A 26819-nucleotide genomic window follows, 5' to 3' on the forward strand; every position below is an offset into this window, starting at 1 on the left:
ACTGGGAGATTTTCCCTTGGAACCTAGACTATGTAGGGAACTCCCTGGTAGAGTAGGCTCAGTTAGGTTTTCTTTGCATTTATTAAACTTATTTTATTAATAAAATGTCAAATACTGAGAAAACTACAAGCAGTTTTCTGCCTCACATTACTGACCCCTCACTACCGGCTCTGAACTCTTAGCAAGGATGATAGGATTGTGAGCAAACGGGCTGATAAGGGGGGCAACATTGGGGTTATGAATAGACAAGACTACATTGATCTGGCAGAAACACACCGAAATGTCCCAGGATTTAATACGATAGAAAGAACTACCCCCATTCAGAAAATCCCAATGGAAGCAAGTGAGTTGTTGTCCAAAAGGGCAAGGACAGGACTATTAACAGATGAGGACAAGTTTTTTTCTAACAGTTGAAAGTCCCAGGTTACCAACAATCTACTTTTTTTCCAAAGGTCATAAATCATTTGATGTGATCCCGGAAGAGAGACCTATTGTAAGTGGGATGGGTTGGACAACGGAAACATTTTCTAAATATATGAATGTCATCATATCCAGAGAGGTGGTTAAAATACCTGCTTAGCTAAGGTACACAATGCATCTATTGCAATTGTTTTGTAACCGTGGATGTTAAGTCATTGTACATGTCAACAGAACACAATCTAGCACTGTAAACCATAGGTTTCACATATGGGAACAGATCTGCATTGTACTTGATGCATCTATTGATGTTAAAAGAAATGTTACAGTTGATGTTGAGTAACAATGTATTTTTGTTCAATAATGCCATGTAGAGACAAACAATGGAGGTGGCTATTGGGACCAATTATGCACTCTTGTTGCCCAACCTCTACATGGGATTTTTTGAAAGTGTATATGTGTACTCAGACAATGTTTTCTCTTCTTGCATTAAGTTCTGGGTTTGGTTTATCAACAATGTTTTTTTGATCTGGCAAGGCAGTGAATGTGTATTAGTAGACTTTGTCCAATACTTGAACGGGAATGATTTTGGTATCAACTTCACGTGTACCACAGAAAAATACTTTCTTGATACACATTTCTGGGTCAGAGATTCCAGAATTAGGTCTAAAACATTCAGAAACCGAACTGAGGTGAATTTTGCATTATTAGCTGCTTGCTGTCACAAAGCCAATATCATCAGGAACATTCCAATTGGAGCGTATATTCAGGCATGCAGGAATTGTAGCGAAGTGCCTGAATTTGAACCACCAGGTTCAAACTGAGAGGTTATACTGAGGAGATGTTGGAACAATCTAAAATGAGAAGTTCAGGCCTACGCAGGCAGGATTTACTCAAACCAACAGTTAAAGACAAATGCCACGGCTTGAAGGTTATGAGAAAGATCACACAATACTCCACATGGAGTCACATGCTTTTAATACATTCTGTAAACATTGGCACATACTGGACTTAGACCATGATCTTCGAGAATACATTAAGTATGTACCCACAATTATGTATACGAAAGCCCCAACCTTAGAACTGTACTTAGTCCTTCATTTCTGAAACTATCAGAGGCACCCAGACATGCTTACATCAACATTTATTTCATTTTCATAAATGTGGCACATGGAACATGTTGCAGTATGCCAGGGAAAGTAAGAAAATAAAAATTAATAGTGAGGAAGAGTTTGCTATTACTCAATTCATTAATTGCAGATCTAAATGTGTGGTTTATGCGATTGTGTGGGTTTATGTGGATTGGTATATATTGGCAGCACGATTCAATAACTCCGAATAAGGATTAGAAAACATTTAACTCCATTAAATAATGATGACCCTAGGCTACCATTGTCAACCCATTGGCAGAAACAGCATCATCTGGATCACAAAGCAGCAATACAATTCATCGGATTGAAAGTAATATCAAGGGATCCCAGAGGAGGAGATATGGAGAGGGCCCTACGACCGATGGAGGTCAAATTGATTTGTAAAAATGGAACTGTACAAAGAGGCTTGAACACAGATCATGATTTGTTTTTTTTCCTGTGAATATCTACCTCCGGTCATCCTCGGGGGCTGACCTCATTAACAAGTTGCATGTCTTTAAACAGAAAGTGGGAGGAGGTTGCATTTCTTGTCTGAGGATGGCAATCAAGGTAATATGGAGAGTTAAACATATTTCACTCCAGTGAATATGTTATCTTAAGTCAATTAATAGGAAGTAATCTTTTAGGATTGTATTGTGAAACTTATGAGCATCATCAAACCAAGTTTACTGGTGACTGATTGGATATCATTGGTGCTATACTTGACTTAAATAATTTACAAGGATTATTGGAATTGGCAGCGTGTAATTGGCGTTTTGTTTTGTGTTGAGGGTAGTGTGAGGGGTCAGTAATGCAAGGCGGACAACTGCTTGTACATTTCTCAAAATATGACATTTTATTAAGGAAATTGTGTAAAGAAAATACCTTGCTTGCCCTACTCTACAGAGGAATACCCTGCCCGGTCTAACTGCTAAGGAAACATTCTCTAGCATGAGATGACTGGCCCACACACTAAACAACAAACATAGACAGAAATTTATAGAAACACAATATAGTAAACAATATTAATGCAATGTCTGAATGTCCTTCTCATGTCCTGGGTAAGATCCCTTCCCCAGGATTCAAAGTCAACACAAAATGATGAACAAAGGAAGCAGACATGTTTTGAACCAACTCTTGATAGTTCCAAGTCAAATGAAAAAAGGTTCAGCAAACAAAAAACTCAACTGGTAACAAATCTTTGTTCCTGAAAGAAAGTTCCACTTCCAACTTCCAGAAAATAAATAGCACCAATGGTAATCCTGGTTAGAATCCTGGTAATCCAGATAGTTTGCCACGTTTCAAAAGAAGGTGTAATATTGCCCATTGTCAACAACACACAGTTCTTAATCAACAGTGAGGACCTTGTTATTTACAACTTTACATTGGTATATTTGTCAGGAGGTTTTATTTGTGCTGTTGCTTCCACTTCAACAACCATACTTTTACTGTTGGTACCATGAGAACAGTCACCTTTGTCCCACAGTACGTTACTGGTTCATACCACTTCAAGGTTACATCCGCTGACACCTTTTTATAAGATCACAGTTTACTCCACAGCTCAGTACTTTGAATGGTTAGGCAGGTTTTGAAAAGACCTTTCAACCTCTTCAGGCAGGCAAGACTGTTGGGTATTTTGTGGATATTTGGGGCTTTGCGGTATTTTCTTACCGCCAAAATACCTTTAGCAATAATCACTCTCTGTATTCATATTGGGTCACACATGACAATAATACATTGCATTTTTTCAGAATTCAGACCTATTTAGATGGTATGCGCGGTAGTTTGGGTGGTTGGTTGGTATAGTGGTTGGTTTATTTGTGGCCCCAATATCCAACATCCTTGTTTTTTATCTAGATTGTTCTTGATCACTAGAGAGACCTCAGGCCTACATTTTAGGGATACCACATTTTCAGTCTTAGTGTTGTGTGCCACCATGGGCAATTGTGGTATTTTTGTGGTAATTTCCACTACCTCATATACGGTAGGGAACTATGTCCAGAGAATCTCTCTTCCTGTTGACTCATGTACCTTCAACAGGCTATGCTACAAACAGTCACTAACAACTGTCCATACTGAATAGAATCATGCACACATCTGCTTTAAAATGACAATTGCACTGTTTAAAAATCTACCCACGTTTAAACCTTTCCCCATGCAAAATGAAAGAGAAAAATAATACACACTAGCTATCTGTTTTCAAATATTTTTGTATTATAGAAATTTCATTTAAACACAGTTTAATTTTTTTTACAGAAATAAATAAAATGGTACAACATTATTTGTGATAAAATGAACAGAGAGCTGCGGGAATATATCCAATTGGTAACATTAAATATGCTGATAAGAGACTGAGACTCCCTCTAATACACTGACTGAACAGCTTTGCACACTTTCGCACAGCTCCCACTCGCTTCTGTAATTACCTTTTCTGTTCAGCATGAGTTTTCTCCGGCTATTCTCTTTCTGAATTTGGCTCCCTTGAAGATCAACCCCAGTGAGAACAGGCATCTGCCGTTCTCAAACCGGGGTTATTGCCTGGAGCTCTCAGCTTTTGCAGCAGGAATGCCCCCTCCTCTCAAGCTTCCCCAGCAAAGTCCTAATCACAGCCTCTAGCATGATACTTGCTATGACGCTGCTCCAATCAGAATCAATCATGTCATCTCCTCTCTCACTACACAATGGCTCACTTCTACAGTGGCAATTGTAACAAACTGATTTCCTGCTCCGAGCTCTTTGCTTCCTGTAGTTATGTGGACAGAGCAGCAGAGAAAAAAAATGAATGTGCGTTTAAAAGTTCACTTTCAGACTAGGCCTAATTCTGCAGTGGAGACACATTTTTATTAGTGGGTTATGTTAAATGAAGTTTTATTAGTCAGGTTAGTTGTTAATAAGGTTAGTTATTAATTTTCAAATGTGTGTCTTGCAACATAGGCATTTCAGGTGAAAAATAGTGTGCATTTTGAATGTGCAGATGTGTGCTTTTAACTGTAAAAATGGATTTGCATCTTATATGTAAAAATCGTTTTTTGACTGAATAGCCTTTCTTTACTTATATGTCCATGTTACTCTGGCAACACATATAGCAATGCACCACACCCATGTAGTGGTGCTGCATAAAAAATGCTACCTGTGCAGTAGTGCTGTACTCTGTGCTGTAACACACCAAATATCCTTACAAGACACTCTTACTTTAATGACTTTCTAAAAAGGGGCAGTCTCTTTGCCTCTACTGTCTGTCTGCCAGAATAACAATAACATCCCGGTTGTGCCCACAAGACTGGCTTCTCTCTGTCTTCTGAATTGAAGCAGAATTAAAAACCAGAGGTTGGCTAGAGTGAAATCCCCCATACCCAAGAAATGGAGGAGTCCAGAAATGTGACAAATGACTTCTTTTATTATTTCAAAAGCAGGGATAGGCACACGGATTTCTGCAGTATCCAAATGCACTCTCAGTTCATTATAGGCTGGTAGCAAGGTTTTGTTCCACCGTTACATCACAATCAAAACGTTACATTTCTGTACCTTGGGCGAGCAAGGATTGGGTGAACAGTATAGCCAGACTTACATCCTATAGGGGATAGATGATCTGATTGGCATGGCCATATCGGGTAGCTCTGCCTGGCACCACCCACAGAAAGCCAGTGTAAGCCATCTCAACTTGGGAAATTTACCAGCATGTAAGCACAATAATGGGTGGAGAGAATGGCTTCAGGATCTCACCTGTTTCACACCAATGTTACCACCTCTCTGGCTCCTCTGGCCCTGAGCAAGGACATTTCAGCCTCCAGCTTCATGCTGTGTCACAGTTCTGCATCTTCTATCTTATGGGAACAACAGTTTTTGCCTGCCTCAGATGAATGGGCCTTGTCCCCCAGGTTCAGATCACGTGTGTAGGGACTGCCGAATTGAGCTCTCTGCTTGCATTTATGAAGAATTTCAGCTCCCTGCCGTTGCAGGTGTTCTATCTATCCTGTTGACTCGAAACACTCTTTCCCAGCGTCCTTGTCAAGGTTGGGCACAGCGACGGCACTGCCAGCTCTGCTTTGTATTTCATTTCTCAGGGAAATGGGTGTGTGAGGCCTCTTCCTGTGTTTTGAGCCTTTCCAATGTCTTCCATTCATTTCACTTCAGCTGTGGCTTCCATCTTTATTTTCATAACTGGCCATGTTAGTTGCTTTTAGGTTTCTGCAAGCAGTTCATGTGTGTTCTTTTGTGACTGGCTAATGCCTCTACGTGTGTGTTCAGCATATCACCTCTTCATGATTACTTTGGTGATGTCATCCAGTTATGGTCTATGGGGTTGCTTTAGTGGGTGTCATGTGTCACATTGGTGGTATGCTCGGGGCGGGGGGGTTTGAGGCCCCCTCAGCAATCCCCCCTCTGCACCACACACACTCAAAGCCCCTCCCTAGTAATCAGTGTCTTGTGGTTCCACACCTTTGCCATCCCCTTCAGGTCGCTTGAGCTCCTTCTGTGTTAGTTCATGTTCCCGGTCATCTCCACCTCTTCACTCTGCTCAGCTTCATCGATCTCTTCTCCCTCCGACCTCTTCTTCTTCTGCTGTGCGTCCAGTTTGGGGAATCCATCCACTTCTGTGTCTTTCTGGGGTGCCATCGAGGCTGGGGTGCTCAATGTAAATAGGGTATATTCTTCGCCTCCATTTGGGTGGCACCTACATGTGAGCTTCAGGCCCAATTTTGGTCTGCAAATATTGTTGCCCTCTCTCATGCCATGTACCTTAGAGATGTGTTTGCAGCCTTCTCTCTGTCTCCAATACATACCGAACCTTCATCCTGGCAATGTAGTGGCATTGTTCTTGAGGGCATTCTGGACAGATGTCTGCCTTGTTTTCTACCCATGTGAGCAGATTGAACTTCTTGTCACTCCTTGATGTATTCATCCTTCTTTCTCTGCACCATTTTCACTGTGACTGCCAGGAGCACTTGTGCTATGCATCCCTGTAGCTTCGACCCATTCTTCTCTTGCAAACTCCTGTCCATATACTGGTAGCTGGTGTTTCTTGCAGCATTCAGGAAGTCCTCCCTCCTCTCTTCTTCTGCTCTTGAGGCACTGCAATTCCTCTTGTGTTACAATTCCTTTGTCTGGGCCTTTCAGTATTTATTGTATCAGTTCATTTGCATTGAAGCAATCAGTCATCATTGTCCATGTTTTCCTGTAACTGTCCTCATGGGGCATTATCTTCTGTGCCATTCATTGCAGTGTAGCCTGCTTCCTCTGGAACTGCCACAGAAGTCTTGTAGTTGCTCATGGCCTGGGAAGTGGGAGTGTTCATGTGGCAGCCATCCCCTGAAGCCTCCCTCTGCACATGGGTCACGTCCAGGTACTATATATATCATTAGTGGTGTGGGCCAAATTGGTTATACAAGTTCTCATGTTTTTTTAAATTGATAATGATGCTCTATTCGAGCTGCTTCATCTCTTCACGACACAAGTAAGGGATGAAATCATTGCTGCAAAAATGTAGGGGACATGTTTGTTCAGGTGCATAATGGAGGAAAACAGGTTGTCCTTGTTCACACTCCTAGGAGGGGACAGAAGTAGAGACAGCAGAGTACAAAATAATCATAAACACAAGGGGCCTCATCACGAGTTGGGCGGTAGCCCTTAAATCCAGTGGAAACAGTATTCGCACCACCAATACCGCTCCGCCGGATCACGACTGTAAATCCTGCCGGCGCTATTGCAGCCGGCGATATTACAGCCGGCGCTAATACAGTCGGCTGTAACAGCGCCAGCAACCAAATGCGCTATTAGAGACCCATCACAAGTACAGCGCTGATGCTCCTAGTGCCGTAAAACCGGCGCTAATACCGCTGAAAATACCCCTGGCCAAATGTTGGAGGTAAAAGAACACATGAGACAGCAATAAGGGCCCAGGTGGAAACAATGCACACAAGAGGCCTACATAAGACCCATCCATGCACCACACACCCTCCCCAACACCATGTTATCATTAGGAGCAGGGAGGAGACAGCAATAGGGGCCCAGGTGGAAACAATGCACTCAAGAGGCCTACATAAGACCCACCCATGCACCACACACCCTTCCCAACACCATGTTTCCATTTGGAGCCGGGAGCCTTGATGTGGACCTGTACATGCTGCGCCTGGAACTACAGAGGCCTGACAACCAGCCCTGGGAGCACGGGGGGTGGTGAGGAGGAGGCGGAAACCAGCATCAGCAAGGTGGCCAGCCATCCCCAGGGTCAGGCCAACACCCAGTTGCTGGACCCAATCTAAGGTGACATAGCCAGCCGGATAGCCATCAGCACCACTGTGCCCCCACTTGTGAAGCTTGTGTCCGTCCTACAGTACCACAGGACTGGCAGCTTCCAACACACAGTTGCCATGATGCATGGTATGGCCCAGTCCAGATTCAGTGCTGTGCTGGGACAGGTGCTGGATGCACTGCTGTGCCATGTCAATGAGCACATAGCATTGCCAGCTACACAGGCACAGGTCAACTAAGTCAAGACACAGTTCCATGCCATTGCCCAAGTCCCGAACGTGATTGAAGCCCTAGAATGCACACATGTCGCACTTGTAGCACCCCAGGACCATGAAGCAACTTACAGGAATCGGAAGAATTTCCATTCGCTCAACGTGCAGATGACCTGTAGCCCAGACTGACTATCAACCATTGCTGCGCCCGCTACCCAGGATCTACCCGCGACTCCATTGTGCTGCACAACGGTACCCTGCCAGCCTACATGGAGAGGCACCGAGGCCAACGCACATGGATGATGGGTGAGTAGAAATCCTGCATGAAACGCATGCCAAAGTTCACCAGATGAAGGGGGGCAGACACACAGGAATCCTTGCAGGCCACCTGGAGACACAGCCAGCACTAGCAGAGCACCAGTTCCATGCACGTGTGGCACAAGGACCCCTGCACATGTCCCCCACAGCAGAACACACAGAAGGTGAAGGCCACACACGTGTGAATTCACAATCACATATGGAAACACGACAACCACAATGCATATTGTCTGTGTTGCAGAACTTCTTCTCACCCTGACACCCAAGGGCAATCTCACCATGGGCACCACACAGGAATGCTAAGTGAGTCCAATTGAAAACCCATCCACAAAATCACTCTAGATGAGCAGGGAAAAGCACAACCATGAACATCCTTGAGATAGTGACCCCTGAATGCCCATTCGCATGCATGCCCAAATGTTGAAAAATTTGCCATGTAGCAAACGCAACACCAGCCATAGAGACAGCCACAACCCATCACATAACAATATTGTCTGTGAACAGGCAGATATGACGGGAGCATCATCCTGAAGTAAGGGATGCACCACTGTGGCAAAAAAACACAGCAGGCAAGGCATACATTTGTTTTTCAAATTTGATTATTAAAGATTGCTTATTCCAATTATTTTGATTAGCACTCAAACTCATTTAATTAGCAATTTTGTTATATCATTATTTTCAATAGAACGGGACAATGGAATGGGAAGTTAATGGCAATCAGTAACTTATTTTACAGTTTTTTTGTTTTAATGCAACAGTGCCCATGTGATGATTGTAATGTCTTGGCTTTTTGCTTTTGAATTTTGTCCTTTTCAATATAAAACTCCACATGCCACAATGCAAAGTGATGTGAGCCTAAACGATCCTACTGCTTCAGTGACATAAGGCACTGTCATGAAGTTTAGTCCTAGGACACTGAGGCAGTTTGCTAATGTGCACGCTGTACTTCAGCCAAACCAATTATTTGTATGTCACCAACAAGCAGTCAAGTATGGAAATGAATGGACTGCCTCCCTTTTTTCAGATTGGATTATAGTTTTTAATGGCGGTAAACATTAAGCAGCCAACAACTGTGTGCGATTTCGATTTGGAAAGGTATGCAGACATCAAGCATAGTATAAAAAACAAAGACAAACTCCGGGCCCAGCACAGAACCAGATACCTCTGCCTCGGAAACAAGTCAACCCGTTCACCTGGGCCTTAAACCCAACACACAAATGGAGCAGAGGCCCGGCAAGCAAGGCAGACCGAGGCAGCACGTTATCGTCCGCCATTCACTCAGGATTTCTGAGCACTCATGTTTCCTGTGTTCATGTGTGAAAAGGCCATGCAGTTCTGTTTATTTTGGGACGACTTGTAATTGTGTTACATTTTAAATGGGAGCAAAAAAGGCCCAGAATCCAAAGCGATGACCAGAACGGATCACCTTCTCATACCTTGCCACGGGAAACTTGAGAGATCTGTGATCCTGCCCTCAGAATAACCCGAAAGCTGGCTCACAGTGAATTTTATCATATTTTTATTAAGGAAATGGAAATGTAACAGCTGTTTTCACCAGCTTTCGATGACACATGTAAGTGTTAGTAACGAGATCTTTGAAAAAAAAGCAAACATTGTAATGTAAAGAAAAACGCAAACCTTACTGTTGGCGGTGTCCGGACTCCGCCGTCCGTGAACCCCCCACCCCACGTGATACAGAGACACGGAGACAGCGATCTTTCTCGTGTGGGCTCCCCGGTGGTTGTGATGTCACCGGACACGCCCCGTTTATTTAACTGCGCACGCGACGGAGTGAACGTCACCCCGTCGCGTGCGCGCCCTTAAAGGGCCAACACCACACTCCTCCTTTTCCATAACAACAAATTGGAAACAGGAGGGACTAACTATCACACATTTATAAAGCACGCAACTATGCACACACCAAAACCCCCATTTATTAACAGCCACCCTGGATCCCCTGAGGGTGCCTGTCACGGCCTGACCATTGTCCCCAGGTCAGCCTCCCCAGCTCAGTCCATTACATAGTCTGTGAGACGGGCAGGTTTCCCACGCCCTGTTCTCAGGGGGTACCTCCTGCCAACATCTCTGGCCGGTGTCTCTTGACCTGGTCTGCCCCGAGCAGGAGAGTCCACGACGGGGCTTTCACCCCCACCTTCATCCAAGGCATCCTCACCCTCTCGGTTGTCCGGGCTGTCCACTCTCGGGTCGCCGATTCTCCTGAAGAAGGAGGCATTCCTAGTCACGGACGACGTCCCATCAGAAGCTGTCACCATAGAGCCCTTCACCGCCACGACATCCAGGGGGGCGGGTTCATACGTGAGGGATAGCTTGCCTTGTGGGTGGCGATTCCTCACCAGCACCTCATCCCCCAACGCGATGTGTGGGGGTCTCAGGCCTCTCCTGATGTTTTCCATCTGCGTCCTTGTTCGTCTGTCCTTCTCGACCTGTTCATTGTCAATGACGGCGGGGTCCCTGTCCCCCACCTCCGGTATAACGTCTCTCGGGCATCTTTGGAAGAGAGCCTCCGCCGGTGCTACACCCGTTGAGGAGTGGGGTGTGGTCCGATATCCCCGCAGGAAGACATACAGTGCCCTCTGCAAGCACTCGCCTTTTCCGTGGGCAATCCTGAAGACTTTGTTAAGGGTGCGCATCATGCGCTCTGCTTCACTGTTGGCCCGGGGCCAAAGTGGGGTTACCCGCCGGTGCTGAATGCCATACTCCTTCATGAGCTCAGCAAAACTCTCGCCTTGGAATGGTGCCCCGTTGTCGGAGCACAGCACGGAGGGCAGGCCATGGGTGGCGAAAATCTTCTCCAGCGACACCACCACGTTCTCAAATGCGACGGACTCTATGAACTCGACCTCTGGGTATCGAGACCACTCGTCCACCACAACTAGGAAGTGAGTGCCTCTCGACGTGGACCCGGAGTCTGCGTGCACTACTTCCCATGGCCTAGTCCCTCTTGGCATCGTTTCAATGGACGGTTCCCGCTGGGCCGGTGCCGCAGCCTGGCACCATACGCAAGATGCCACAAATGCTTCCACCTTCCGCTCGAGCTCCGGGAACCACACCTTCTGGCGGAGGCGAGCTTTTGTTTTGGGCGCCCCTTGGTGGCCCTGGTGCGCCAGGGCGATGACCTGTGCAACTTTGGCCTGGAGCACCACAATCCTCTCACCCCTTAGTAGCAGCCCCGACTCCGAGAATGTCAGTTCTTCTCTCACTCGCCATAACTGCTCGAGAGCCACTCTGGCTTCAAATGTCCTGCGTTCCACCGCTTCCAGCACCGTCTTCCAGGCACCCCGCTGCATTGCTTCCCTCAGGATAGCAAAACACTCGTCGCTCTTCGACGCGAGCTCCAGCTCCTCCACCTGCATGGAGTTTGGGGTGGCCGTTTCCACGACCAGGCGGACATGTTCGTCAACCTCTTCAGCCGACGTCGACTCCTGCGAGTCCCCTCTTGGCTGTCGAGAGAGGTAGTCCGCCGCGTTGTTAGCCCTGGACGATATGTCAACGATACTCCACACTCGAGCAGGGCAAGCATCCAGCGCTCTATTCTCACTGGTGGACGGGATGATGAGCCCACCATGATCGGCAACAGCGGTTTGTGGTCCGTGACCACATTCACGGGGCGCCCCAGGATGTAGAGGCGAAAATGTCTGCAACCCCACAGCACCGCCAGGGCTTCCCTCTCAATCTGGGAGTATTTTTGCTCGGTGTCGGAGAGCGCCTTGCTGGCGTATGCTATTGGTCGAATCTCCTGGTCACTCCCCACTTGGGTAAGCACTGCCCCCAGGCCATAGGGGCTGGCATCCACTACGATCTCTGTCTGCAGGCTCGGATCGAAGAACGCCATGGTGTCGTCGGCCGCCAAGGCACTCCACTCCAGATTCCTGATGAACCGGCCACAGTAAGTGACCATGCCCAAAAAGCTCCTCACCTCCGCAACATTTTCTGGCGGACGCGCCTCCTTTATGTCCCTCACTTTGCGGGGGTCCGGCGACACCCCATCCGCCTTAAATACGAATCCAAAAAACTTGATCGTTGTTTTCAGGAACTCGCACTTGTCCTTGTGCAGGGTGAGTCCCAGCGAGTGAAGGCGCTCAAAGGTCTTGGCCAGGCGTGCCAGATGCTCCGTCTCTGACCTGGCATACACCAGGATGTCGTCGCTGATGTTAAGGACTCCATCCAGATCAGCCAGTGCTCCTCTTATGATGTTTTGGAACACCTCCGCCGCGGAAGACACCCCAAAACTCAACCTCTTATATCGGTAAAGACCTCGATGAGTGGTAAACGTTGTGATGTAGCGGGACTCGGGGTGCAGGACCACCTGGTGATAGCCTGCTCTCAGATCCAGTTTGGAAAATAACCTTGCCCCTTGCAGTTCTGCTATAATGTCATCGATGGTAGGGGTCAAGTGCCGTTCCCTCTTTATGGCCTTATTGGGGAGTCGCATGTCCACGCAGATCCTCACCGCGTCGGGCTGTTTGGGCTTGCGTGCGATGACAATGGGAGACACCCATGGGGTGGGGCCTTCAACCTTTTCAATAATGTCCAGCCCTACGAGATTGTCCAGCTCTCGATCCACCAGATCCCTGAGATGAAAAGGAACTTGCTGGTGCTTCAGCGCCACTGGTTGGATCAACTCATTGATGTGGAGCTGGACCGGCTCACCCACCAACTGTCCAATGCCTTCGAACAGGGAGCTGTGTTTGGCCAGGAGCACCTGAATGTCGTCTAGGTACACTGAATAGGCGAATGTTACAATTCCCAGAGCTTCGGCCGCAGCACAGCAGTGTGTTGTCGCTCACCGGCGTGACATAGAACCTGGCCCGTATATGTGAGTCGCCATATTGAACTTCAGCCACGAACACGCCGTCCAAGGGAATGGGCTGGTCGCCGCCGAAAGCGAAAATGCGTGCCCTTGGCGCGGTCAGCGTGGGCGGGGTCTGCATGGTGTCATAGTGCTGTCTAGCCATCACATTCACGGATGCACCGGTGTCTACTAGCATTGGTATAGAGTCCCATTGACCAGCACATTGCATCTGGGCTGCCTCTTGGAGCGGGATTTCAGCATGCTCACACTGGACACAAAGAAAATGTTTTCATCATCCTCTTCCTCCTCCTCCCCCTCCTGAGGGGCCCCTTTGTCACCCTGGTCCACTTGAGCAACGTTGGACACCTTCTGGGGGCGGAAGAAACCGGCTCGAACAGGCCCCCTAGGCACTACCTTAGGAGCTGCAGATCGGCACATCCTGGCGAAATGGTCCGCGCCTCCGCACCTACCACACTTCACCCCAGTCGCAGGGCATTCAGCCGGGTGCGGGAGGTCGTACCCACACTTTGGGCACAAGGAGGTTGTCCCAGGCTGGCGCGGGCCCTGGGTGTTCATGGGGCGCCTCGCTCCACGGCCTCTTCCGACCACGCAGACTTCCTCCACCTTGCCTGGGCGGGCACTAGCTTCCATTCTGGTCGCCCACAGTTCAGACACTTCGTGGCATCTTCCCAGTTCTAAGATGCGATGCGGGGAAGAGTGATACCCGGCTCACGCAATATCTTGCGCCGCAGTTTCCCAGAGGCGCACCCCTGAATGAGTTGATTGCGAATCATGACTTCAGGGTCGTTCCACGCACATGGCGCCGCCAGTCTCCGCAGCCGCCCGTAGAACACAGTCTCGTCATCCTTCTGTCGAGCCGTCCCCATGAGAAAACGTTCATAATCTGCATTGGCCATTGGCAGTAAATGATTATGGAGTGCATCCTTTGCCGCCGCAAACGACCCATCCGCTGGCTGCAGGGACAGAAAAATCTCATGCACTGCCGGGCCAGCAGAGTACAGGAGAGTGGCCAGCTTACTGTCGTCGCTCGTCTCCATCGTGGCGCTGAAGTACATCTCGAGTCTATCCATCCACATCTTCCACCTCTGTCCACGGCTTGATGGAGCGCCCGAGATATCAAACTCAGGCATTGGCTGTAGGGACCCAGGTGGTTTCAGCGGGAGGGCGGGCGGAGGCTGAGCAGCAGGAGCAGCAGCAGCAGCAGCAGCTTGACTCATGGTGGATAGCGCACAGGCACCCCAGATGATATGATTAATGGGGCCGCAACTCACCACCAGCAGGCAGCCTCCTGATACGGTCTAAATTCTGCCTCTCTCCAGATGCGCCCCTCGTGGATGTACCGCTCCAGCCAGCAGGCAGGACAATGAAGCGCCCAAAAATTGAGCAGGGGGGAAGACCCCGAGTGCATTCAGCAGGCTTCCAATGGAGTCTCACCCATCCACTCGGTGAAAAACAGTGAAAATGTCAATGATTCATTTTAAATTGACACGTGCTGTTTCCAGTGGCTGTCCGCCGCTGGATTGTCCAAAAATTATGTCCGGATGGCTCACCGGCGCTTCGTTATGAAGCTGTGAGTATCCGAGGCCTATTCATCAAAATGGCCGTCGGCCACGTGCGTCTCTCCCCTCTCCGCGGTCAGAATTCGCTGAAGCGCTCACATAGGATCATCTACGCTACGAGCGAATATCTCTGCCTGTTCCAGGGAGTGATCCCGGCACTCGTCGCCACTGTTGGCGGTGTCCGGAATCAGCCGTCCGTGAGCCCCCCACCACCCGTGATACAGAGACACGGAGACAGCGATCTTTCTCGTGTGGGCTCCCCGGTGGTTGTGATGTCACCGGACATGCCCCGTTTATTTAACTGCGCACGCGACGGAGTGAACGTCACCCCGTCGCGTGTGCGCCCTTAAAGGGCCAAGGCCACACTTACCTTTCTTCTGTTGAGCGCTCAGATCAAAATACGTTTTTACATTGGTGATCACAACAAAGCCCCTCGCCTTGTTTCCCGCAATCACGGGCGCGTTGCAGCAGACACACGCAGACGCAGTATATTATCCGCCACCACCGACCCGATTAAACCGAGGAATTTATTTAGAGTGCATGTATGTATGCGTTTAAACATTTTTAGAAATAGATGGTAAAACGCCAGTGCTACTTTGCCTGCTTCTTGCAATCACACATCAGAGCATTTAATATTGTGGTAAAATAGAAAGAAAAACTGCGAAATTGCGTTTGTTCTAATTTTACTTTTAGGCACTAAAATTAAAACACCAGTGACCAGAAACCAAAGCACCCCATATCTCGAGCATGGAGCAGTTAGAACCAAGGCCATCATGTTATTCAACACCAATCACGCACCATAGCCCTTTGACATCCTAAACCTATATGGCACTTTGAGGACAATGAAACCGCATTAGAGGAACGAGTATGGGCTCGGTTGTACAAGCCATGTGCGTGCAAGGCAATTGTAATTATGTTGCAGAGCCTGGCACGAGTGCCGCTTGCGGGCCCAGGAACAATGCTAACTCTTTCAGCAACACATCTTCTAAGCCAAATCAGTTGGGCATTATTGACCTGAAAATCATGTTGCAGTTTCTGCAAACATTCAAAACAATAAAAAGCAATTCAGTTCTTTCCCATGCAATACCGCTTGTTTTATGCCTTGCAGGGTGTGGTGCATGTAGTAAGTTGTCCACAAAGGAATGTATCCCTTGCACACCGACTGAACCAACCTAGGCCTAATGTACACATTTTGTCCCCTGCAGGTGATTCCGGATTCCCGCAGTACACATGGCTGATGACCCCTGTGCGGAATCCACAAGCTCCAGCAGAGCTGGCATATAATAATGCCCATAGTCGTACACGCATATGTGTGGAAATGGCATTTGGTTTGCTGAAGGCACGTTTCCGGTGCCTAGACCGCACCGGAGGCGCACAGATGTATGATCCAGGAGAAGTGGGGAAAATCATACGCAACTGTGCCATGCTGCACAACATCTGCTGCCGTAGGCATGTGCCACTACCCCCTGATGTTGATGCACAACCGCCAGCGGATGGGAGTGACGATGACCATGTGCCCATTGCCGGGCCCAATGCACACACAGATGGGGTGAGGGAGGGGAGGTTGACCAGACAGGTGTTGATTGACAATTATTTCTGATTCGGTGGATGGGTGCATGTCACAAACAACAATTGTCAAATAAAGAGCACTTGAACAAAATCATGAATGTCCAAGCTTTCTGTCCAGTATCAACAGACTTTAACTAGCGACAGTCATCTTCTGATCATTCCTCATTCAACCTATACCTCTCGAGGTGACAGAAGATTCTCTGTCTTTGGTCCCAGGCTGTGGAATTCTTTACCTTTGCAACTCAGGACCATGAGCTATCTTCTGCAATTTCGCCGAGCATTAAAAACCTTTCTCTTTAGGTAGATAGCCCTGTTTTTTTGGGGGGGGCCCTGTCTTGAGTTGAACTTTCTACCTTTGATGTTGTCATCTGCGCCAAAATACGATTAAGTTTGTCATGTGTGCGTTACAAATACAAAAAATCAAAAATCAAATCAACAAATCCCCTCCCCCCACCAGCTCCCTAGCACACATTCCCCCTTCCCTCCACCAACTCCCCAGCACACATTCCCCCCTGCCTCACCAACTCCCCAGCACAGAGTCCCCTTTCCCCCCACCACCCCTCCCCAACACAGTGCATGTGGGTCCATGTGCCCGGCCCTCAGCCCAACAGTGCTTTGTCCATCTAGGAAGGACGCTTATGCTTCCCACTTCCTACAACTTCTGGTGAGCGCCGTTGTGGGTGGTGCAAGGAACGTCGCCTGGGTGAACCCTGCAGGGATCCCTCAGTGGGGGTTGTCGATGTTGATGGAAGCGATGCCGCCAACTATAGCTGCTGGCGTAGGAGGTTATTGGCCTCCTGCATCTGCTCTACATGAGCTGATTGTACCTCACAGAGTTCAAAGACTCTCTGCCCAAACCCATCGAGAGCCACAGTACACCCCTCCATGACTCTACGGGTGCGGGCATTGTCCCGCGCCATGGTTTTGGCTGCCCCCCGAATTGCACAGCTTATCGTCTTTATGTGGTGGTTGTGGCCGACCCCCAGGCCCTCAATTTGCTTCTGACACACCTCAATCACATCCAGGCTTGTCATTAACTTCTGCTCCCAGAGCTGTGGGACTGTCACGTGTCGGGCTGATTGCCCTGCCATGTCTATGTGGGGTAGACGTGGTGGCCTGTCTGGTGGGGCTGCCGGCAGGTGACCCACATGAGGGGGTGTCCTCATCTGGCATTGGTGTGTGCACACAACGTCAGCGTGCTGGGTCATGGGGACTGTGGCTTTTGACATGCACTTGCTCCAGTGTCCCTTAGGGTGTGGCCATTTCTTGATTGGGAGTATGAATGGGTCACAACACCGGTGCACCATGCTGCTCCTCAAAGGATGTGTTGCGGTCCTCTGTGATGGTTGCACTGGTGGCTACCTCGACATCCTGTGACCAACTGGTGGCATGGGCCTGTTGAGGTGGTTAACCCCTGGTGACTTGGGCCCTTGAGGTGGTGATCCCCTGGTGGCTTGGGCTTGTTGAGGCAGTGACCCCCTGGTGGCATGGGCCTGTTGAGGCAGTGACCCCCTGGCGGCTTGGGCCCATTGAGGCGGTGACCCCCTGGTGGCTTGGGCCCCTTGAGGTGGTGTCATTGTGCTGTAGTGGGGTGAAGTGGGGTGTGTCCTCCGCCTTTATGTATCATGCCGGTCCCTTCTCGGAGTGGTAGTGCTGGTGGAGGCACGTCTGGGTGTGCATCCAAATGGGCCTGCCTCCTCTTGTTCAAGGTTGGCCTCTGATGATGGCTGCATGCCTGTAGGGGAACATAGGGTCTGGTATAAGTACAGGGCAACTTAGATTTCTTTCATGCATTTCATGCTTTACAGGGGGTGAGAGGACATTTTGTATCATGCTTGGCCATTACCTGTTTGTAATTCAGAATGTTGAGATTGCTGGGGCATACTACATGGGGGGACACAGCTCAGATATGTTGGTGTGGCATCTTCAGATGTGAAAGCACAGCTGGCCTTCCACTGTAAGTGAGGGGGGGTCGCTAATACGCATGCACACATCACATTGCTGTGGCCAGGCTATGGATCTGTGTGCTTTAGTGCTTACATTTATACATTGGATATACTTGAGAGTATTCTATGAGATACCTGGGGTCGCTACGGTGCACTGGTACAAGGGACCAGTCGTGTGTGGCTGTGGTACGTCACACTCAATGCACCCACAGTGACTGGATGTCATACATTTACACCGGGTAGGGACGGGTGGACCAGAAACAATGCTATTTGCAAGGGGTTTGGGGTGGCTCGCCTGCAACTGCCTGGGTGCCAGTGCCTGCTTCCGCTCCTCCAACTCCCACAATCGTACCCATGTCGATTAGGGTGGTGATCTGCTCCTCCCTCAGTGAGTTCCGGTGGTGGCCTTCCTCCAGTCCCCATGGACTCACTCCTGTGCTGGGCCAGGAGGCCCCAAACACGGACCCGCAAGTCATTGAACCGCATGCGCCAGTCCTCCCCATCCCTGGGGACATGGCCCACTGCTGTCACCTTCTGGCTGATCGCTTTCCATATCAGCATGCGCCGCTGTGTGCCAGTCTTTCTCTGCTTGGGCTCATCCTGATGGCCTATTACCTCCTCCACCAGAATTGTCAATTCCAAGTCGAAGAACTTGGGTTTACGCAATCTGTCCAGGGCAGACTTGCCTCTGATACGCTCGTGGGACATTTTACAGTGTTTGCAGCTGTGGATGGCTTCCAGGGGCTGTGTTTTTTGGTGGATTGTGATTTTCAAAATGGACGCCACTTTGTTTCACGTTCCGGCAGTGACGCATTTCCCACGGTGCTATTAGAGCGTGCTAATAGCATGGGAGGCCGACAGTAATGCAATGTGTGCTGGGTTTTTGGGTTCACGGCCACTGTTACCGCCGGATGCTATTTGCGTTAACGTCACATCCGGGTGCGCGTGCACGCCAACTTGTGATGGGGCGTTGTTTGCGCCACACATCGCGGCGTTAACGCAAATAGCACTCAGCGGTATTAGCGCTCGGATACCTCCCAACTCGTGATGAGGACCAATGTGTTCCAGCGGTGCAATTCCGCAGGTTGCAAGTGCGTGATTTCCTTGTTTCCCATTATTGTATTTATGTGATGCACACTGGGTGACCCTTGCCACCATGAGCAGAGTTGCCCACTTGAGTGACGCTCCAGTACCTGTAGTGAGACCCATTAACCCATTGGTAATGTTTTCTGTTTTTTTTCTCGTTTTAAAAGTTGCAACCCCAAATTAATTTTATTCTCCGCCCCAAAGTTCTTTCTCTTGTCCCTGTCCCCCTTTGTCATTCACTTGCACAACATGTATATTACGAGTTGCTCCACGCCAAGGAATCTTGAGTCCAAGTGGTAGGTAGTAAGGCAGTCAATGTTTGAAAAGGACATTAATATGAGGGGACAGAAGGATTGGGGAGCACACAATCAGAGGGCTTTTCTTATGTCCCAGCTTGGGACATTTAGGATGGGCATTAGGCTAGGTCCCACAGGCCCTCCTGGCGAATAACCTTATTTCTTTGCTTGTCGGCTTGAGTGCGTGGGTCACTCGCTGTGCATTTTGTCTGGTATTTAGTTAAACGCCCCCCTGTGCCTGAAACACAGAGAAAACTGTGTGAGTTTCTCGAAATGTACATACATTTTCTTTATCACATCCTATTATTGCCTAAGTAATTGCTTCTAATGCTTCTTTCTTTTACTTATCTACTCCCTTTATCTAATTCACATCTCCCACACCCACTACCGAATCCACTTCTGCCCTTAATGTCATGGATGATATTGTTGCTCTCCAAATTTTTCTAGACGATGGACTGTCCCACTTTCCTTTGCCCGCGTGAGAGAGACAGAGAACACAACAAAAACGACAACAACATAGTCCTTTGCCAGCCCTTGCCACTTCTGTTCTTCTTCTGGGTACATCCTTAAGGAGAATTAATGTATCCCGTAGAGACCAGATAGGGACAAAAAGTCATAACAAAGTAATGGGCAGAATGTGAATCCTCTTTTAAGGAGCTCTCTCTTCTCCTGGGCGTGGTGTCTTGGCCTTGCTGCTGTTTGACTCCTCCATGTGATGGGCTGACCATTTCTGTGTCTCTGTGCTCCGGCCAATGTGATGGTTTTCTCTCTGACGTGTTGTCCAGGATTATTTCTTTTTTCCAATAACGCTGAACTTGTCCCTTGGGAATGCTGTGTTTGTTGGTAGGCCTGCACGAGCTGTCTTTTGACGCTGAAACAAGCGCGGTTGAACAGTGAGTGCATGCAGGTGTGAGATATGTGTCCACAAGTATGCCTTCCATCTCTAATACATTTACATTTCTGTCCCTTCTCCAAATACATTTAGTCCTACATCCTATATAAACCATGACATTTCAAATCATAAACAAAACTTTCCGTATTTGTCTGACATATTTACATTTTGTACACTTTGTAGAAAGGATACTTTTGTTCTCTCCTCGTTGGGGGCCGCCTTACGAATGCCATGCTTCATCTGTGCCTCTTCACCTGTACAAAAAGACACTCCTCATTGAAACCCCTCTACTTCTGTTTTAATTCCTATCTGTTACTCACTTGTGCCACCTTCTACCTCCCCTGGAGATCAATAGAGGACCTCCCACATTCCTTTCACTTCCCCCAGTACTTACCTGCTGTACCTATTCACCTACCCTCCACTTCTAAAAGTTCCTATCTCCTCAAATGTTGCCCCTTCTGGTTACATTGCTATTCTACACCAACTATACTACATAAGGGAATGACATTCCGAACTTCACGACACATCCGGGGCCCATTAATAATATACAAAATGTTGTATTACTTACTTTGATACGCTGCTTCTTTACTGCCAGTGGCGTTCCTATTTTGCACATCATGCTTCCCCCTGCAGCCCCTCCGTCCTGGCCTTTGTCCTGTGTCCATTTAAACGCCTAATTTTCGTTACCCCATCTGCTAATACTACTGGTCCTTCCGCAAGGAATTGAAAACCTGGCTTTTGCCTAAACGGACCTCCTCCTGTACATGCCATTAAAGTTGTGCGGTGCGTTTCTAACCTGCACTGATGTTTGTATCTGCATGTCCATGGCACATTTTACACTGCTGCTTTAAGTTGTGTGTGTCATGTAACTGGTTCCGCAACAGAGCCCTTTTGCCTCAGGGTTTGGACGCTTTACAAATGAAAAAATAAATAAAATAAATAATATACTCTGTTGCAGAAATATTGTCTGGCATCATTGCCCCTTTTCCCCCCTCAGCCAAAAAAGGAAAACTGACAACAAAACCCCCTCCCACAGAAATACCTCTTCATTTCCTCCTAGTTTTTGCACCCCCATCCCCCGCCCCCACTTTGTTCCCCTCAATGTATGGCCATTGTGGGTGCTATCAGCTCGCAGCATGATTGACTTTGATGCCAAATTCACTTGATATTAACACGCCTCCAGCTATCAAATGAGTCAGCATGCACTTTCATCAAGAGCTGTCTCCCATCCCCAATTTTACTCCCTTGTTCTTATCCATTGTGAAGTCACTTTGCCCTCCCTCACCATCGCAACTCTTGGGCTCGATCATAGCTGTCTGTCAAGTTTTCCTCCTCTGTGTGTGCCTTTCGTATTGGCTGCACGTGTATTTCATGTGGTACTATTTCCCAATCTAGTGCTGCGCTCCTGTGTCTCCACTAGCCATAAAATGCTGACATAGATGGTGTAAAAAAGGTCATGCCCTCCTAGAATGGGCCACCCCTTCAATGCCCTTATACCCCTCGTCTTGTGTGTGTATCTGCATTGCCTTGGTGCCTGTAGTGGCCGCATTTGTCTGTGATGTGGGCTCAACTCGCAGAGCATGCGCCTGTCTCTATGTGATCTTGGGCATACTGTTCACGTGGTTATACACTGAACTGCGAAGGGTGTGTACCTCCCTCAATTTCCCTTTGATGGTCTTTTTTTTCTTTGCATGCTTGAAGAATATGTCCTAATCTTTTTTTTCTTTTTCTTTTTCTTTCACATTTATAAAGCGCTCACACAGCCCGCAGGCATCGAGGCGCTGTTACAGGAATTGTCTTGCATAATTGTGTGTTTTTTTTTTTCTTAGTTACGTATTTATAACGCGCTTAAACACCCAAAGGTTTCTAAGCGCGGACCCGAGGATCGAACCTGTTGTTGCTTCGTGTCGTCTTGCTTCCAAGACGCGCACGCTGCCGCTGAGCTATCCTCCCCACGTTCTTTCACCCCCTCTCTGTTATCATTGCTTGCACAGTTGAACTATGAGCGTTTACATCTGAGGCTTCCTACTTCCCATAATTATATCCGTCTGTGTCATCGTGGCCCTGCCTTGACCCTTGAAGCCATTCCTGCCTCACTACGTGTGTGCGGGGAAACATTGAGCAAGCATCTCCCCTTTGCCAAATTGTCTTGTAATGCATTAAACTTCAAATGTGTTTTCCCTTCATAAATCAGGAGCGCCCCTCTGTGACTTCCCTTCAAAGTATCCCACATATTGCTAATGAAATACTTGCAAGGGCGAAATGATATATATACACATATATATATATATAAAACTAAATATTCTCTAATGTGTATCTATGCAGTGCTCAAATGCAATGCTTGAAAAATACACGGCGCGGAGTAAAATTTCAGAATAGCAGCTCTTTTGTGCCTTGAAAACTAAAAAGCTGCTAGTGCGACCAAACTAATTGTTTGTTAAACCAAAGGACATCCTACTCCCATATAACCTCAGAACACTAATCCTTTTTCCATTATCCAAACATACCCATTTACAATAGCCTCATAACACTCTTTTCATTGCGCTCTCCTTATGAAAGACGCTGAACCTTAAATTCCTTGAAGTAAAATGTCCACTCTGATCGTCCCCACCAAGTTACCTCCACTGTCAAAACAACATTATTGCCCATATATTTCATTAAAGCCTTAATAGCAATAACTAATCCAAAGAAATCCTGTCTCTGGGTCAGTATTTAAAACAATATATTTTGCTCCCATAATAATGTCAGTCAAAAATCACTCTGCTCACTATATACAGGTTTAAAAAAAAAAGTTTTACTGGTTAAACAGTTGAACCTTTAACATTTCTATATTTCAATTTCATTAGATGCTTATAATTTGCTGGTGGGACTGTTCATCTTACAATTGGTCCATTTAAATAGCAGTTTTTCGACAACCATTTTTCTCTGTTTTTTTCCACAAACTTCCTCCCATCTCCAAACCCAGTTTCAGGGATTCAACAAATTTCAAAGCATCTATTGTCAGTCCCACTTTCTTAACTGTCAATAGTCTCTCCCAATATTCTTCTTCCCTCTCTGGTAAATTTTCTGTCACATAACTTCCCATTTCCGTCAGGCGATTCAACCCCAAAGCCAGACAGCTTAACGTAACATGTCTAATCGACTCCAACAAGTCCTTGACTTCACAGAACCTACAATACGATTGATTCTTCTCAATCAGTGTTCTCCGCAATTGTACTTCTCTGGAGGCCCAGATGTTCAATCTGCATCGCATAAGTAGGTCTCTGTAGTGATATGATGGGAACTTCTTCAAATATGGGGGAAGAACATTCAGCGTTTTACGCTCCCATATAACGTTATAACAGAATTATTTTCCCTATTCTTTTCCTGAGTTTCATCCCAGTCCTTTTCCTTAAAATTTCTTTTTGCCTTATTAGGATTGTATTTCTAAATGTCATCTGAAATATTTAGCTGCTCCAAAAGGCTTTTGCATTTATTCTTCCAGCATTGAAGTATCTTGTCTCTCTTTAGCGACCTTTGCTGGGCCAGAATTTCAAATGGTACTGGTGGTTGGTCAAGAATACATTTCTGGTAGAGAGACAGGGTTTTCCATGATACTATTGAAGCCAAGGATTGCAGCCTTTCATTTATTATTATTTTTTAAAACTTTATTTTTGGACTTTTCCATATACAATCAAAGACAACCTGTACCCGTTGGATACGTTCATGACTTACAAAATTCCCCGCTTGAACCCTTCCCCTACTGTAATGTTCAGTAAAGGCATTTTTCTGATGACTGTTCATTAAGCTTCAATTAGCCGCGTCGGATGGGGTAGGTATGTCCCCATTAGTCCTTTCCGCCTGGGAGAGTTGTGATGGGGGATCTGCGGTGTCAGAGTTGGAAAGTAAGTAGATGATGTATGGAACCCCAGACGTCTGGGGGACGCGCGTGGAGGGGCAAGGTTCTTATGAATTCGGTGTCCATGTCTTGACAGTAAGTAATGTCTTTTTTCCATGCTGTTGGTGTGGGGAGGGGGCCCCGGCCCCATGTCAGGGCAACCCTTCTGCACGCTAGCACCAGGGGAAGGGCCACTAGTCTCCTCACCGGAGGTTGCAGGTATTTGGTCAAACTTAAAAGTGCGATGGACGGGCCGGGGGTCAGCACCTCTCCTACTATGTCGGACGTTATCTGTAGGACCGAAGACCAAAACCGGGCTATCCCGGGACAGTACCAGGTGAGATGGATAAAGTCTGCAGCAGATGCGCCGCATCTTTCACAATGAGCTGATGCTTCGGGGTGATGGCGTTGGTTTTTTTCAGGGGTGTAGTAGGTCTGATGCACGAAGTTGAAGTGAATTTGTTTGAAGCAGGTGTTTATTGCGACTTTCTGGGTTTAGCGAAAAATGTAGGTCCAGTCGTCTTCCGGTATTGTGGACTGCAGGGTTTGCCTCCCATTGTCGTTTTGCTCGTATATTGGTGATTTTTGTACCTGTTAGTAGTGATTTGTATATTGTGGACACTTGTTTTCCCTCCCCCTTCGCCTGAATCACGTTGTTTAACAAGTCCCATGTCAGTGGTTGCTTGGGAAATGATGGGAACTGGGCTTGTAGGGTGTGGCGTAATCTAAAATAGATGAATATTTCGAGTGAAGTTTTTCCTCCTCTCTCCTTGGCCATCTGTGGGGTGATGAACATTCCTTCAGGGAAAAGGTCACCTATGGATTGGATATTGATTTTGATGAGCCAGATATGAAATACCTTTTCGTTCGTCAGGGGTATGCCTGGAACGAACTTGATCAGTAATAGGGGGGAGTATCTTGTGTATATTGCGTATTTATTGGCAATTTTCTTCCAAATGGCATAAGTGGATAAGACAGTGTTCATCGTGTTGTGTGGTACAAGGAGGTTGCTGAGAATCACGTCTCTAAAGAGGTTTGGGGATGCAAGGGCCCGTTCGTCCTTTACATGTGGTTGTATAAAGTCAGTGGTGTACCAGTGGCTCAGGAATTGCGCTTGCATGGCCCAGTAATATTTCTCCATGTCGGGGAGTGCAAGGCCGCCTTGTGATATTGGTAACGTCAGCGTTGTGTAAGCAACTCTTGCTGGCTTTCCAGCCCATATTAGTTCAAGAATTAGGCTTTTGATTTTTTGGAAAAATGAGCATAGTAGTATTAGGGGTATATTTGTGAATAAATAAAAAAGTTTGGGGAGAATTACCATCTTGGTCAGTGAGACCCGACCCCATAGTGTTAGTGGAAGAGACTTCCATCTCTGAATGCGTTCTTGAAGGGAGCCCATTGCTTTCCCATAGTTGTCTCTAAATATTTCGCTGTAGTTCAGTGACATCAAGATGCCGAGATAACGGACCTTGGAACATTCCCATTTAAACCCAGGATCATCGGGGAACTTCGGGGTGTGTGGCGTCAGCGGAAATATCACTGATTTAGAGTGATTGGTTTTAAGGCCTGAGATGTTGCTAAATTTGATCACTTTGCGCATTATCAGGCTGAGGTTGGTTTGGGGATCATGGACAAATAGCATAACGTCATCCGCATAGAGGGAGACTACCAGTCTATGTGGACCCAAGGTGAGGCCCCTCTCGATTTGGTGGGATCTTAGTCTGGAAGCAAGGGGTTCCATAACTAGGGCAAGTATGAGAGCCGACAAGGGGCAACCCTGCCTGGTGCCGCGTTCTAGTCTGATACCGGGAGATTTCGTGTTACCTAAGGTGATATCGGACCAGGGATCATTATAAAGCAATGAGACCATTTTAATAAAGAGTTTCCCCAAGCCCATTTGTGTGAGTGTCGCAAAGAAATAAGGCCATTCTACAGAATCAAAGGCCTTTTCGGCGTCCAGTAGGACGGCGATTGCATGTTGTGTTGGTTGAAGTGCCGCAATGACGCCAAACAGCCGTTGAATACCATAGGTTGTGCTGCGTCCGGGGATAAAGCCGGCATGGTCGCCTAGCACTAGTACGGGCATGAGGGGAAGGAGTCAGGTTACTAGAATTTTTGCTAGGATCTTGTTGTCAAGATTGATTAATGAAATTGGCCTGTAGGAGGCACAGTCATCTTGGGGCTTGCCCGGTTTATGAATAAGGAGTACATTGGCTTCTCGGAGAGTGGGTGGAAGGATCCCTTCCTCTAGGGCTTCTTCGTATACTCTAAGGAGTAATGGAGCTATGATGGCCACGTGGGCTTTGTAAAATTCCCCTGTGAGTCCATCGGGGCCTGGAGCTTTGGTGTTTGGAAGGGATTTTATTGCCTCTACTATTTCCTCTTGCGAGATGGGTGCATTTAGAGGTTCACTGAGTTCTTGAATTACCCA

Source organism: Ambystoma mexicanum, chromosome 1p (genome assembly GCF_040938575.1).
Source record: "Ambystoma mexicanum isolate Mex_15411 chromosome 1p, UKY_AmexF1_1, whole genome shotgun sequence".
Taxonomy (NCBI): Eukaryota; Metazoa; Chordata; class Amphibia; order Caudata; family Ambystomatidae; genus Ambystoma; species Ambystoma mexicanum.